This window comes from Bubalus kerabau, chromosome 5, assembly GCF_029407905.1.
Source record: "Bubalus kerabau isolate K-KA32 ecotype Philippines breed swamp buffalo chromosome 5, PCC_UOA_SB_1v2, whole genome shotgun sequence".
Classification (NCBI taxonomy): domain Eukaryota; kingdom Metazoa; phylum Chordata; class Mammalia; order Artiodactyla; family Bovidae; genus Bubalus; species Bubalus kerabau.
Genome location: NC_073628.1, coordinates 22,173,806 through 22,186,666, shown reverse-complemented (window position 1 = coordinate 22,186,666; position 12,861 = coordinate 22,173,806). Strand labels below are relative to the sequence as shown.

Below are 12,861 nucleotides of genomic sequence, written 5' to 3'. Positions count from 1 at the left end.
TGCCTACTCCCCGCTCGGCTCCCCGGCAGTGTGCGCAAGCGTGTCCGGCCCCCTTCCCCGCCCCACGCCGGGGCCCGGGCCCCCGCCTCCCAGCAGGCGGACTTGTCCGCTCCCAGGCCGGCCCCGCGCCTGGGACAGGGACCGGGCCGAGCGGAGCCGCCGCGCCTCCAGCCCGTGCGCCTAGCGGATCTGAGCTGCGCGCGGAGCCGTCCTGCCCCGCCCCGCGCCACCCGCGAGGGTGAGTACGCGGCGGCCGGTCCCCGTGGGGCCCGCCAGCGAGGGCTGGGAGCACCTCCGGGTCCCGGCCGCCCGGTTCCCCGCCCGGCGCCGCGATAGGGGAGGTGGTCGGGCCGGGCACGTGGGCGCCGCGCGGGTCCGGGTCGGGGTCCCGGAGGGGCGGCCACAGCCCAGGGATTCCTTGCCCTGGATGGGATTTTCCACGGAAAGCCAATTGTCTTTGCTCCCTGGGAGTGAGCGAACGGGACGGTCCTCTCTGGAAAGTTTCTAGCCCCCAGCCTTGCGCCGAGGCGAAAGAGGCCCCCCGCCTCCGCTTTGGGCATCCTCTGAGCCGCGGTTGCTCCCCACAACTGCCCCACCAGGTCCAGGAGGTCGGCGGGCTGGCTTGGCTGGAATTGACAGGCTCTGCTGGGGCCGCCTGTGTGTAGGAGACCCAAGGTCGCCAAGCAGAGCCCAAGCGTGGGGGTCGCTAGCTGCAGGCTGGCTGTGCCCAAGACACCAGTCCACATTCCTGGGGGTCTTTGGGCCTAGGATACTGTGTCTGGGACCTTCTGGCTGGTGGGCAGTGGGGAGGAATGGGGTTGGGGTGGAGTTCAGTCCCGGGTAGAGTCTCTGGGCTCAGTTGTCAGAGCTGGGTGCCCCCTGGGGCCCCTGCAGGCTGGAACCTCCATTGCCAGTCTTGGGGGAAGCTCTGCCTGGGCCATCTGAGGCCTCATCCACTGCCGTTGCTCCCCTGTCCCCCAGACTGGGTCCTGAGCCAGGGTACGGGGCTCCCGCCAGAGGGCTGGGGCTGCAGACAGTGTCAGGGGGCTCAGTTGTGCCCGTCTGACCTCCTGACCACCCACAGGCCGGCACACCCTCTCGCTTCTCAGGGCAGCCTGTGCTGTCCATCCCCTGGGGTGGGGTGGGGGGTGGAGGCACAGTGTGGAAGCCAAGTTTAGGCAGACTTATTCTCTGCAGAACCTAGGGAACGGGCCTGGCATGGCTAAGGTGGCACAGAGGCACAAACCAAAGCCACTCTCTCCTGAGCTGTGGTCTGCCGCCTGCCCTGTCTAGACCACCGCCCTGGCATCTTTTAGGGGGAGTGGCGGGGAGGAATCGTTAAGGTGCTGAGTGCCATGGAAGTTACCTGCACAGAGGCAGAGGTATGTGAGTATTTGCTCTTAGCAGCATTTCTCCCACACTCTCCAACGAGACTCTCCAAAGGCTGCCCATAATTCTAGAGAGGTTGCCCGCGAGGTGCCAGCTGCTTGGGGCCTAGAAATGAACTTCTGGGGCTTCTTCTCTTTGCTGGAAGCTAATCGGTGAATACCCCCTGCCCGAGTTAATATGGCTCAGGTCCCTCTGGCCTGTACCTGGCTTGGTTTGAGTTTCCACTGCGAGGCTCTTCGTGCCCCATCCCTCAGCATCTGTGTGCTGGGCAGGAGATCTGAGGCTGTCCCCTGGGCCCTGGGCCTCCCTCCCAGCACCCGAAGGAGAGCCAGGAGTCTGGACCTCCCTCCCAGAGTTCAGGTCATCAGGGGTTCAGAGGGGAGGGTGGATGGTAGGAGTTAGAAAGTAGCCTGGGGTCTCGTGTTAGACCTGGGGGCTGAGCAGCGTCTGTGGCTTGGCAGTGGGCTGCTGCTTGGTGCCATAGGGTCCCTTGCCCGTGAGTGGAGGCCCAGGCCGAGGCAGTCCTTGGCGCCTTCTGAGCTGATTTCCCTTTCGTCCTTCACCCACTTCCCTTCCCAAAGCAGTGACTCACTCCCACTCCTCAGAAACAGACTTCTTTGGCCTCTCCACCCTCCCAGCCCTTTTAGATTCCTAGGATCCAGTTTTCTGGTTTAGAACCGAGAATCTGCTCCTCTTAGAACTGTACCAAGTCCTAGAAAGGGAGGGCTTCCCTGGTGGCTCTGCCTGCAAGAGAGGAGACAGTCAAGACTCTGCAATACAGGAGACCCGAGTTCGATCCTTGCATTCGGAAGATCCCCTGGAGGAGGAAATGACAACCCACTCCAGTATCCTTGCCTGGAGAATTCCATGGACAGAGGAGCTTGGCAGGCTACAGTCCATGCGGTCTCAAAGAGTCGGGCATGACTGAGTGACCGACACTTAACACTTTCTTCCTCGCTTTTCTACAGCTGGGGCCAGACCTCCCTTCCTGGGCCCTGTGATTATCCGTGGTTTACCCACACTGGCCCGGCATCTACCTTGCACTGTGTGCCCACCCAGGCCCTATGTGGGTGCATTGTCTGGGTGGACTCCTCCACTCAGAGCGGCTCAACAGTTTGGCCTCTCTGTCATGGAGAAGGGGTCCCTCCTCCTTGCAGTGATACACCATGATCCCAGCCCATGAAGGTGGGGTGGGCACCTCCAATCTCCTGAAAGGGATCCTTCAGATCAGTGTCCCAGAGGGTCCCAGAGACTGAGGACCAGACCTACAGCTTGTGACAGCCACCGGAACCCAGCTGAGTTCCCAGGCTCCCGGGGTTGGACTGTGGGTGCTAGGGAGCAGGGCAGTCAGGTAGGGGGACACCCAGAAAGTGTACAGGGCCTGACCCTCCCCTGCCCCCCGACTCCTCAGCTGCCTGGGGGTATGCATTCTTCTGCAGGAACTAGCTAGCTTCTCATACCTCTCCACCTCAGATCCTTCTCCACTCTTGTCCTTTTGGTTTCCTTGAGGAAGTGCCTAGGGCGGGCAGATTTGGGTGCCTGTAGTCATTAATTCCCCTCTCTCGTTGGTCACCCTTTCCTGGAGGCACTCAGCACTTGTGCACGCTTGTTCTGAGTGTGCCAGGAGGGGCTGCTGGCCACGCCTGGACTCCAGTTCACTCCTGACCTGTCCCGCAATCCGTGTGTGTGTGTGTGTGTATGTGTGTGTGTGAGACGTCCTTTATTCTACAGACGGAGGAAGTGGTCAAATGTTTGCTACAAGTGGGAGCAGCTGTAGTGATGCCTGGGCCCCAGGCAGGTGCGACGGGCCTCCGACTGGCGCCCCTGAGGCCCACAGAGGGGGAAACTCTGCCAGGGGCTGCCCCGTGTTGATTGCTCTTCAGATGAGGAAGGCCATCCTGAGCTGCAGGTTTTCTTTCAATCTTGGCCCCTTGCCTGGGACCAGTAGCCCTGCAGCCAGATGACTGCCCTATTTCTGCCACTTCTACCCCCTGCAAAGCCACCCTGCAGAGACGCGATGTGATTGTTCTAGAATTTGAAGCCCTGGCTTCTGCCCCAAGCCCAGCAGGGAGGAGGGTGCTGCTGCGGGGGGTTGGAGGAGGTCCACTTAGACCTCGAGGGTGGGCAAGGCCTGGTGCCGCTTCCCTCCTAAGCCTGAGTGGGTTGGGGACTCTGGGATCTTGCTCTCCTGTGGAGGGTGGGGAGCATGGTTGCTAGAAAGAGGACAGGAAGCTGTTTGCAGAGTGTTGGGCTGGCTCACTGTTGTTTCTGCCGTGGGTCCAAACCCTCCACAGGGTGCGGGCTCCAGGGCCTTCAGTGATGCTCCTGCATCCATGGTCCGCCCTGTGTCCTCCGCCGGGGCAGCCTTCACAAATACCTGGCCTTCTAGTAAAAAGGGACTTAGCGAATAACAAAAGTGGTTACAATTTACCTATCAAGCGCTTATTAAAAGCCTGGCCCAGTAAACCTCTAAAAAAAAAAAACAACAAAAGTGTGCTGTTCACTTATTTACATCGCTTCGTGTGACTCTTTCATTAAGCCCATTTGTAAACGAAGACAGGGAGGTGTGGGAAGATTAGACCACTTGGCCAAGGTCACACAGCTCCTAAGCAGCTGAGCTGGGACTCTGCCTGCATCCAAAATCTTGTGCTTTTCAGCCCAGTTCTTTACTGTTCCCCAAGCTTGTCTTACCTTTCCCTGAGATCTGTGAAGAAGATGCGTCTCGGAGATGTGAAAGGGTTTGCTCAAGGCTACAGGGTGTTGGTGACCAAGGGGGACACGGCCCTCCTGATTCGCAGTCCAGAACTCTGTACAGCCCTGAACCCTGCATCTGGCCCGGCTGGTCCTGGGCTTCCAAACCCTTGCCTCTCTCACCTGGGCAGGGCCGGGTTCCCCTTCCTCCCTCCCTGCTCCTGCGGCCCCTCCCAGCCCCTGCCAGCACCCACCTCTCCTGCTTTCCTGCCAGTAATTGCTTCCATCTGGCCTGCCCGCCCGCTCCTATTCCTTGGAAATGCGGCTCCCTGGCTGCTGCCCACAAGGCCTCATCCGGCAACAGCGGCGACACGTGGGGATGGGGAGGGGTCCTCTGGGGTCTGAGCTCGGGGACCTGCCTTGGCAGCTGCTCCTGACACCCCCAGATTCCTGCCGGGCCGCGGCGCCTTTGTTCCAGGGTGCTCCTGGACCCCGTCCTGGGCTGGCTCAAGACCAGAGAGGATCTTCAAAAATCCACATCCTTTTTGCTTCTTAGAGGTTGCTCCGATCAGGCAGAGGGAGGCCTGGTTGGCAGGGTTAGCAGGAGAGAAGTGGGGGTGGCGGGGCTGTGCCCCAGGGACCCATTGCTCAAAGGTTACAGGAAGGGAACAGCGGCAGATGGGCAATGGCAGGGACCCAGAGACCTGGGAGCTCTGGGCAGGTGAGAATGGAGCCGGCTCGTTTCCTTGGGTTCTGAGCAAGTGACTCAGAGCCAGCAAAACTAGAGATGAAGCTTCGTCCTTTGTCGTGATGAAAAATAAAACTGGCACATTTAACAATGCTTCCAGCGCTCTGTGGGCTCCCTTGCCTAGGGAGGGGAGGAAACAAGGTCCTCAGTGCGGCCATCTGGAGATTCCAGGAAGAAGACTCTGCCTGGGGGTGGGTGGGGAACGTGCTGTGTCACCGATGATGTTCAACCGTGACCCTGACAGGGATGGTCCCCAGGCGATACAGGCATGGGAGGGGCGTGTTTGTGGTGTGAACGGGTTTGAAAACTTTCAAGGCGTTTTCCTCCTTGACTCTTGAGTGGTTTCATGTAAGTTCCAGAAACCTGTTGTGTTCTTTGCCGTGTTATTCTTGCCTGGCATGGTGTCTAACATAATAAATGCTTGGGAAATATTTGTTTGATGAGCGGATGGAGAATATAGATCGGATATGACCTTGTCTTCACTGTGTCCCCGCTCCGCTTCCCCCTTTTCTTAGGCTGAGGGCTTCCCAGGTAGAGCCAGTGGTAAAGAATCCACCTGCCCATGCAGGATATGCAGGAGACATGAGTTCCATCCCTGGGTCGGGGAGATCCCCTGGAGGAGGAAATGGCTGCCCACTCCAGTCTTCTTGCCTGGACAATCCCATGGGCAGAGGAACCTGGCTGGCTGCAGTCTGTAGGGTCGCAAAGTGTGGGATTTGACTGTGCGCACACACCCTTTCTTGGGGTGAAGGGAGAAGAGTTTCGCCTTTGACAGGCCGTTGAGGACCTGGCCCAACAGCCTATTCAGACCTGGGAGAGGCAAGCAGGAGAGGCAAGACCTGGGATGAGCAGGAAGCTGCCCCCCAGGAGGGCCTCCCCTCTGTGCCCCCACACCAGGGCCAGCTGGTCACCTTCTTGCTCCCATCCCCCTTCCTCAGCCCTGCCTTTGGGTCCTTGCACAGGCTGGTCCTAATCTCCCTTCCTGCCTGACACTTTATTTGGGTCCAAGAAAAGCGCCCCTGGAATGGAACCCTCTAGGGTCTCATGTCAGGAGTAAGGGCTTGGGAGGGGGTTCACCCCCATTTTTGCTTCAACCCAAACAACTCCACTTATTCCTTCTACATATTGGAGTCCCATATAAAATTGCATTTGAAAGTGGGACAGAGGGTGTCTTGACTTAAAACTCTTTTTATTCGAAAACCCGCATTGGGTTCCAGCAGGACTGTCCTTACCTCCCGGCCACGTGTCCATGTCCTCAGCTCTGGCCTCTGCTTCCGCTGGCTCCTGACAGTGACTTGGGTGTCAGTGGCAGCCCCCTTCCTAGATTGCGGGTGTCCTTCAGCATCCACCTCGAGCCCATCCTGAGGCTTCCCTGATGGCCCTTCACACCCCTCACGTCCTAGCTCGAGGTCCGGCTCTATAAATGCTGGCTGGTGCGCTTTCTGTGATTCAGGGTGGGGCCCAGAGACTGAAGAGAACTTTCTTTGGGTTTCAAGAATCTGGGCAGGTGGTCTCTGTCTTCTCTGTCTGGAAGGAAGGTCGAGTGCCTATGTGTGTGCTGGAGTCAGTTCCTGTGTATTCCCAGCATTTATTCCGGGGTGTGTTTGAACAGGGATTCACATGTTTGAGCTCAGAGATGTGTTTGTAGGTTTTGACACAGAGTGGACCAGAGCAGAGCAGAGCTCACCCGATAAAGAACTCAGAGTATCTTCTGGGTGCCTCCCGGCTCTGGGGTGGGGATGGGGCTGTGGGGTCTCAGATCTGCCTCCTTGTTTCCCCATAGAGGCTTCAGGAGCCCCTGGCCAGGGTCATATGTGATGGGCTGAGCATTAGCCCCCCTCCCAGCAGTTCCACCTGCTCTTTGCTGGTCCTACCACAGAGGGATCACTGCTGAGACTGGGGCGGCGGAGGGCGGTCTACACATTCCCCAGCAACACCTAGAAGTCTGACAGCCCATCCCTTTCCTCATTGGTGACCTTTACTTCGAGAGCGCATATCCAATAACGTCCCAGGGCCTGGGGTCTGGCTCTGTAAACGCTGGCAGGTGCACTTTCTGTGATTCAGGGTGGGGCCCAGAGACTGAAGAGCACCTCTTTGGGGGCCAGAAAGCCAGGCAGGTGCTCTCTGTCTTGTCTGTCTGCCTCCGGCTGTGTGATCTTTGGCATGTCTGGAGCTCTGATTCACCAGCACATCTGATAACAGGGCTAACAGTGCAGCACACGGGATTGGTCACGCAGCACAGATGATAGACGTGAGCTGGGGAGGCCTCAGAGGCCTAGGCTGATGTTAGACTGACTCTAGGGTAGGACCTTCGACCGCCTGACTTCCCGTTGCATCCCCGGCACCAGGCTGGCACACAGTAGCCTCTCAGTAACTCCTTCTTACAAAGGTGGGAGCTGAGACTCAGAAAAGGAACTCACTGTTCCAGGTCACAGAGGGACTCTTGCCCCAGGCAGGAGCTACCTCTCCTGTGCACCCCCTGCCCCCATCTCTCCTTTCTCTGAGGTCCTGGTTTATCTTCTAGGTTCCAAAGATGTAGGATTGTTGAGGCTGAAACCCCTGGGGCATGGCTGATGGTGGCGCTGGCTGGGCTGGGACCAGTTCTCTGGAAATGCCCCCACCCTGTCCTGCTTATCGTGGACCACCTATCTGGCTCAGAGGGTGTGGGAGGGCTGCCAGGGGGCATCCTCTCAGGCTGGGTGGGCCCTTCTCTCACTTCTCCTTTATGCTAAGTCATGTCCCGCTCTTGGCGACCCCATGGATGGTAGCCTGCCAGGCTCTTCTGTCCACGGGATTTTCCAGGACATGAATATTGGAGTGGGTTGCTATGTCCTCTTTTCCTTTAGTCCGTCTTTGGTCCTTTTCCTGTTTCTCTCCTTTTTCTGAGGCCCCCACACTGCCACCGCCTTCCTTCCCTCCTCCTTCCGATTTCTTTCCCCTTCTTCTCCAACCACCCCTCTTCCTTTGTATTTGCCTTCCCTTCTTTTCTTTGCCCCTCTGCCCCCGCCCTGCCGCAGGTCTTGGCACCCACACCGTTCTGCTTAACGTGGCAGCTGGACTTCGGGTGGGCTGGGCGGGCACCCTGCAGGCCGTGGAGACTCCGGAGGGCCTCCTCCTTGGCAGCCCCAGCGTTTTTGACTGAGATGGCTTGTCCAGCAGTTGCATTTGGTGAAGCGCAAGGGCCTGCCGCCCCCAAGTGCCAATGCTCTCATCTTAGGCTTAGCTTCTTGGGCCCTCAGCTGCCTCCTTGGACATCTTCCTGGGCAGGAAGGCAGGCTCTCATCCTGGACCTACAGGGTCTGCCAAGAAACGCTGGCTGGTGGAGCTTCTCTAGCCTCTGACCTCTGCCCCCCACCCTCTTCTCTCCAGAGCACAAAGGCTTTTCCGCAGAGGTACCTGGGGTGGCAGAGGCTGGTCAGAGCAGAGAGGAGAGTTCTGCTCAGATGCCTTTCAAGTGAGCACAGATGAGTGTGTCCATGGGTTGTGTGCCCGACAGAATGCAGGCCCGCATCCATGGGCGGACAAGAATAGGGTGCAGTGGTATTGGTCTGGGTGCCCCCTAGGCCTTCACGGTGCAGCCCTGTCCCAGCCCTGAGCTCTCCTCTCTGGGCGTTGGGCCCCTGGCTTTGTACCCAGGCTCTGCTCTGTCTTGGGGGCCAACTGGTCCCCTGCTGTGGTCCCACGCAATGGTGACTGATCCCTGGCCACCCGTTCAGCTGCCTGGGGGCCCTGGGGCCAGAATTCGCCCCCCACCCTCCAAAAGGGAGGCGTGCGGGGGCTTCCTGCCCGGTGTCTCACCCCTGCCAAGGCGGAGGGAATAGGGAACAGCTGCGCTGGCCGTTCCCGGCTCCGTATGGATTTGGTTTGACAACAAAGCTCCCTCTGTGTGTTCCCGGGCCCCTTACATAACCGGGGCGGGGGAGGCAGGCAGGAGGAGTTGGGGACAAGGAGACACCAGGATGGGGCGGCTGGAAAGGGGACAAGGACTGGGAGGAGAGGGGAGGCACGCGAGAGAGACCGGCTGTCGAGGAGGTAGATAGGAGGGTGGAGGGAGGGGAGGCGCTTAGCTCAACCCTACGGTTCCACTTCTTGCCTCCCAGGGTGGGAAGAAGATAGGTTTCCAGGTCCTCTGCCTTTGTCCTGTGGATGCCTTGTCTTCCTTGCTGGAGCCCCCAGCTGTCAGCCCAGGACCTGCAGAGCAGGGGAGCGGAGCACGGGGGTGGGATGGGGCCTGGGCCTGAGAGGTGTCCTCACCCGACCTGGTCGCTGATCACTTTCCCTAAAGATGGGAGTCCGTCTCCCAGGACCTGGGCCTGGGGACCCCCTCCGGCTACTCTCTCTGTGGTGGTGCTGAGGGGCTCTGACCCTGTCGGGGAGGGGGGCCCAGGCCTCCCAGGTCCAGGCCCTCAGCCCCTTCAGAGGCTGGTGGCCCTGTACCCCACCTCCATCAATAATCAGACCCTCTCTGCTCCCTGTGGCTGTCCCTGCAGCTATCCAAATAGAGTGAGAGAAAAACGTTCCCTTTCTAGAACAGCTGGACTGACAGGCTGGGAAGGCCAGGTGGGCTGGCCAGGCTTGGGTGTGTCCCGGGACCCTGATCCTGACAGCTCCTAGGCAGAATGAGGGCTCTCGGAAGAGGCTGGATGGGGCCTCCCACTTGTGGACGGGGCCAGGGCCCCGCAGAGGCTGGCCTCCTGGGCCCTCTCGGGGTCGGTGATTCCTCCGTGCCTCGGTTGCTCCAAGTCGGCTTATGGCCCCAGCTTCCTTGGAAGGAGCCTCGGGTGTGAGCTGGCCCCGAGGGGGTTGCTCGTGCACAGGCCACCCTTCCAGCCTAAGAACAAGGACGGCTCTTAAAAGGAAAGAGGGGAGGAGCTGCTGGCAGAGCCCGGGGTTTTCCTGGGCCCGAGAGCACCCAGCGGTCTGGCTCATGGCTTGACCCTGGGCACCAGCCTCCATTAGATTTAGGGTGCCTGCCCAGGGGCGTCCCGTGGGACCCTGGGCCAGCAGCTCTGGGGAGAGGCGGTGTGGGCGAGGCACAAACTGGCCGAGCAAGCCCGAGACTCTGGAATCCTTAGTCTCCAGGCCCTGACTGCCCGAGTCTTGCCCTCCTCCACCCCCAGGACTGGGGGCCAGGTTGAGTGTGGAATTGCTCGTGCCTTAGGGCTTGAGCCCACAAGGGCTCGAATGGGGCAGGAGGTGGGTGGGGGAGTGTCCTGGATTTGTGTGCGGGCGGATGAAGATTAGCTGCAGGTGCAGAGAGGCTGGGACAGGCCAGGAGGGTGGTGAGTGAGCACGAGGGGCTGGCGGGGGCATCCTCCTCCAAGGCAGGGGCCTTTGCCCCCTGCCTGGGCCTCGGCCACCGGCTGCCCCAGGACACTACCCCACCCCTGAGGACACCTTTACAAGACCGTGTATCCTCCTCCCTTGCTTTCCTGCAGCCTGCCTCCCCTACGGCTCACCTTCCCAGGTACCTCTAAGCCCAACAGGGGTGTGGGGTTCCTGGCCAGGGAGCTGGGCTTGCCCGCCCCGAGCCAGGAGCCCAGGGTTTCCCTTTACTCAACTTTTGGAGATGCAGAGCTCCCCAGAGGGCTGGTTCAGCCACTCCTGGCTCCTCCCGAAGCTCAGGCTCCTTGGCTGACGGCCCAAGGGACCTGCAGCCTGACAAACAAACTCCGGTGGAGCTGGAGCTGAAGTTGAAGGAAGCCGGTGGGCAGTGCCCTCCTCAAGGGATGGGGGAAGAGAGTGCCCTGGCAGAGGGGGCCCAACTGGCCCCAGAAGCTGTATGTTGGGGCTGGGAGTAGGGTGGGCAGGGAGGAGGAGGAGGACGAGTGTGTGTGTAGGAGTCAGTTCCTGTGTATTCCCAGGATTTATTCCGGGGTGTGCTCTTGTGTTTGAACAGGGATTCATGTGTTTGTGCTCAGAGATGTGTTTGTAGGTTTCAACACACAGGGTCTGAGTGGACCAGAGCTTGAACAAGAGCTCAGAGTGTCTTCCGGGTGCCTCCTGGCTCTGGGGTGGGGATAGGGCTCTGGGTTCTCCTGCAGGAGCCCCTGGCCAAGGAGACCCTGGGTCATATTTAATGGGCTGACCCTCCTCCCAGCAGTTCCACCTTCTCTGCTCCGGCCCTACCCCAGAGGGATCACTGCTGAGGCCGGGGTGGCGGGGGGGTCTACACGTTCCCCAGCAACACCTAGAAGTCTAGTCGCCCGTCCCTTTCCTCATGGGTAACCTTTACTTCAAGGAGAGTTGAATATACAACTAATTCGTGGGAAAGCCTTACTAATGTAAAAAGGACTTCAAAAGGGTCTCTCTCACCTGATCTTTACTCCCAGGGGACAGGCTGATGCAGGAAACAGAGGTCATGTTTTCCTTCTCCACGGTTTCATTTCTCCTCTAGGCACCCTACCCTGGGGGTTGTGTACCTGCCACCTGGTCAGCATGCACAGCCCTCTGCGGCTCTGACCCCGTTGGGCTCCTACTAGGAATTCAGATGTGGACTGACCTTTGCCCTGCTGGGGGACTTTGGGAGTTCCAGCCCTGGAGAGGGGCACACCACGCTGCACTGAGCTGAGGCTCAAGTGGAGAGGGCGCTGCCCCTGGAGCTGGGGGGGCGGAGGTGTGGCTCGTAAAAGGGGTGTCACTCTGTGGTGCTGGCTCGGGGGCTGTGGCCACGCCCCGTTGGAGCCTGACATCTTCTCCAGGAGGGGCTGTACCCGCAGAGGGAACGCAGCTTCTCCTCTGAGACCTCCAGCGGGCTCCTACGTGGGATCCCCGTGTAGTGAGGGCAGGCAGAGTGTAGGTGGCAGTCTGTCGGTCCCCTGCACCCCGGGGCAGCTGTGTGTGTTCCATGCAGTGTGTACAGTGGACCCAGCGGCCAGGAGGAGAGGTGAGTGTGCGCATGGTTGTGGTGGCAGGCGGGAGCTGTGGACCCCTCCCCGTGCTGGGCTGGGGGCAGACCTTGAGTGGAGAGGGACTACCATCCGTCAGGGGAGGCCCAGACCAAGAGCGTCCTTCAGCTTCCAGGGCCCAAGTGCTTGCTCTGGGCCAGGCTGGTACTGAGGCTGCGGGCTTTCAATCCTGGGCTGCGTTTTGAGGCTCCCAAACCTCCCAGAACTTGTTCTTGCTGCTCCCATTTTACAGATGGGAAATCTGAGGCCTAGGAGATGTAGGAGCTTGTCCAGAGCGACCCCAGACAGCTCACCCCAATTCATGGGTGCCAGAAAGTGAGCAGTTCAGACTGCTTGAAGTCTTTATTTCTGGAGACCTCAGGAACCCTTCATGTGTCGCTCTGTGCCTCAGTTTCCTCGTCTGTAAATTGGGATTCTTTACCACTGGGCCACCTGGGAAGCCCCACGATATAGAGTGTTTTAAAAATTAAATAAGATGACACACAAGAGCTGCTGGACAGCCCCAGGGATCTTTTTAAAACTGAATCCAGAGGGTTGTGCCTCTATTAATACCCTCTGGTGACTTCTCAAGGACCGTGAGTAACGTCCAGGCTCCAGGGTGGCCTGTGACGTCCTGGACTACCTGGTCAACAGGCCTCCCTGGCACCACCACCGGCCCTTCCTCCCCGTCTCCGGTCACCCGGGACCTGTTTCTGTTACTTGACAAGCCTCAGGGTCTTTTGCTCTTCTCTTTGGCTGGAAACTCCGCTCCCCTCAGTGCCAACCCTCCTTCCGCCCCCTCCTTTCCACTGTCTGAGGTCTAAGCCAAGGACCTGCTGACTTTCCATCCTAAGGTACGCCGGTCTCTCTCTGCTCCACTCCCCTGTTCTACTGGCCTCACCCTTGGGTTTCACCATTGCCGTTTCTTATTTATCTGTGTGGTCCTAGGGTGTCTTCCCCAGCACGTGTCGCTGCAGGAGCCCAGGCCTGTTACCTGGCTCCCTGCTGTAGTTCAGTGCCCAAGCAGTGCCCCGAGTGCAGCAGGCCCACAGTCTTCAGCTCGTGCTTCTTCTGTGCTCCTTGGCCTGCCCGTGTCCCCAGAGGCCTCACAGCCCCAACCTGCCTTGGTTCAGGGCTGTTCCTGCT

General features: G+C 59.5%; 1 protein-coding gene across 3 annotated transcripts in view; it reads left to right on the top strand.

Moving 5' to 3' along the window:
• The window catches only part of ST3GAL4 (ST3 beta-galactoside alpha-2,3-sialyltransferase 4), a 47,654-nt gene that overhangs the window by 8,967 nt on the left and 25,826 nt on the right, over positions 1-12,861 (top strand). For 2 of the 3 annotated variants that reach the window (XM_055581206.1, XM_055581208.1), the window contains exon 1: positions 73-238. The exons of the other annotated variant lie outside the window; for it this stretch is intronic. The gene's annotated coding sequence lies outside the window, so the exon portion shown is untranslated. Of the gene's footprint in view, positions 1-72; positions 239-12,861 lie in introns of those variants that run through there. 3 annotated transcript variants of the gene reach the window in all.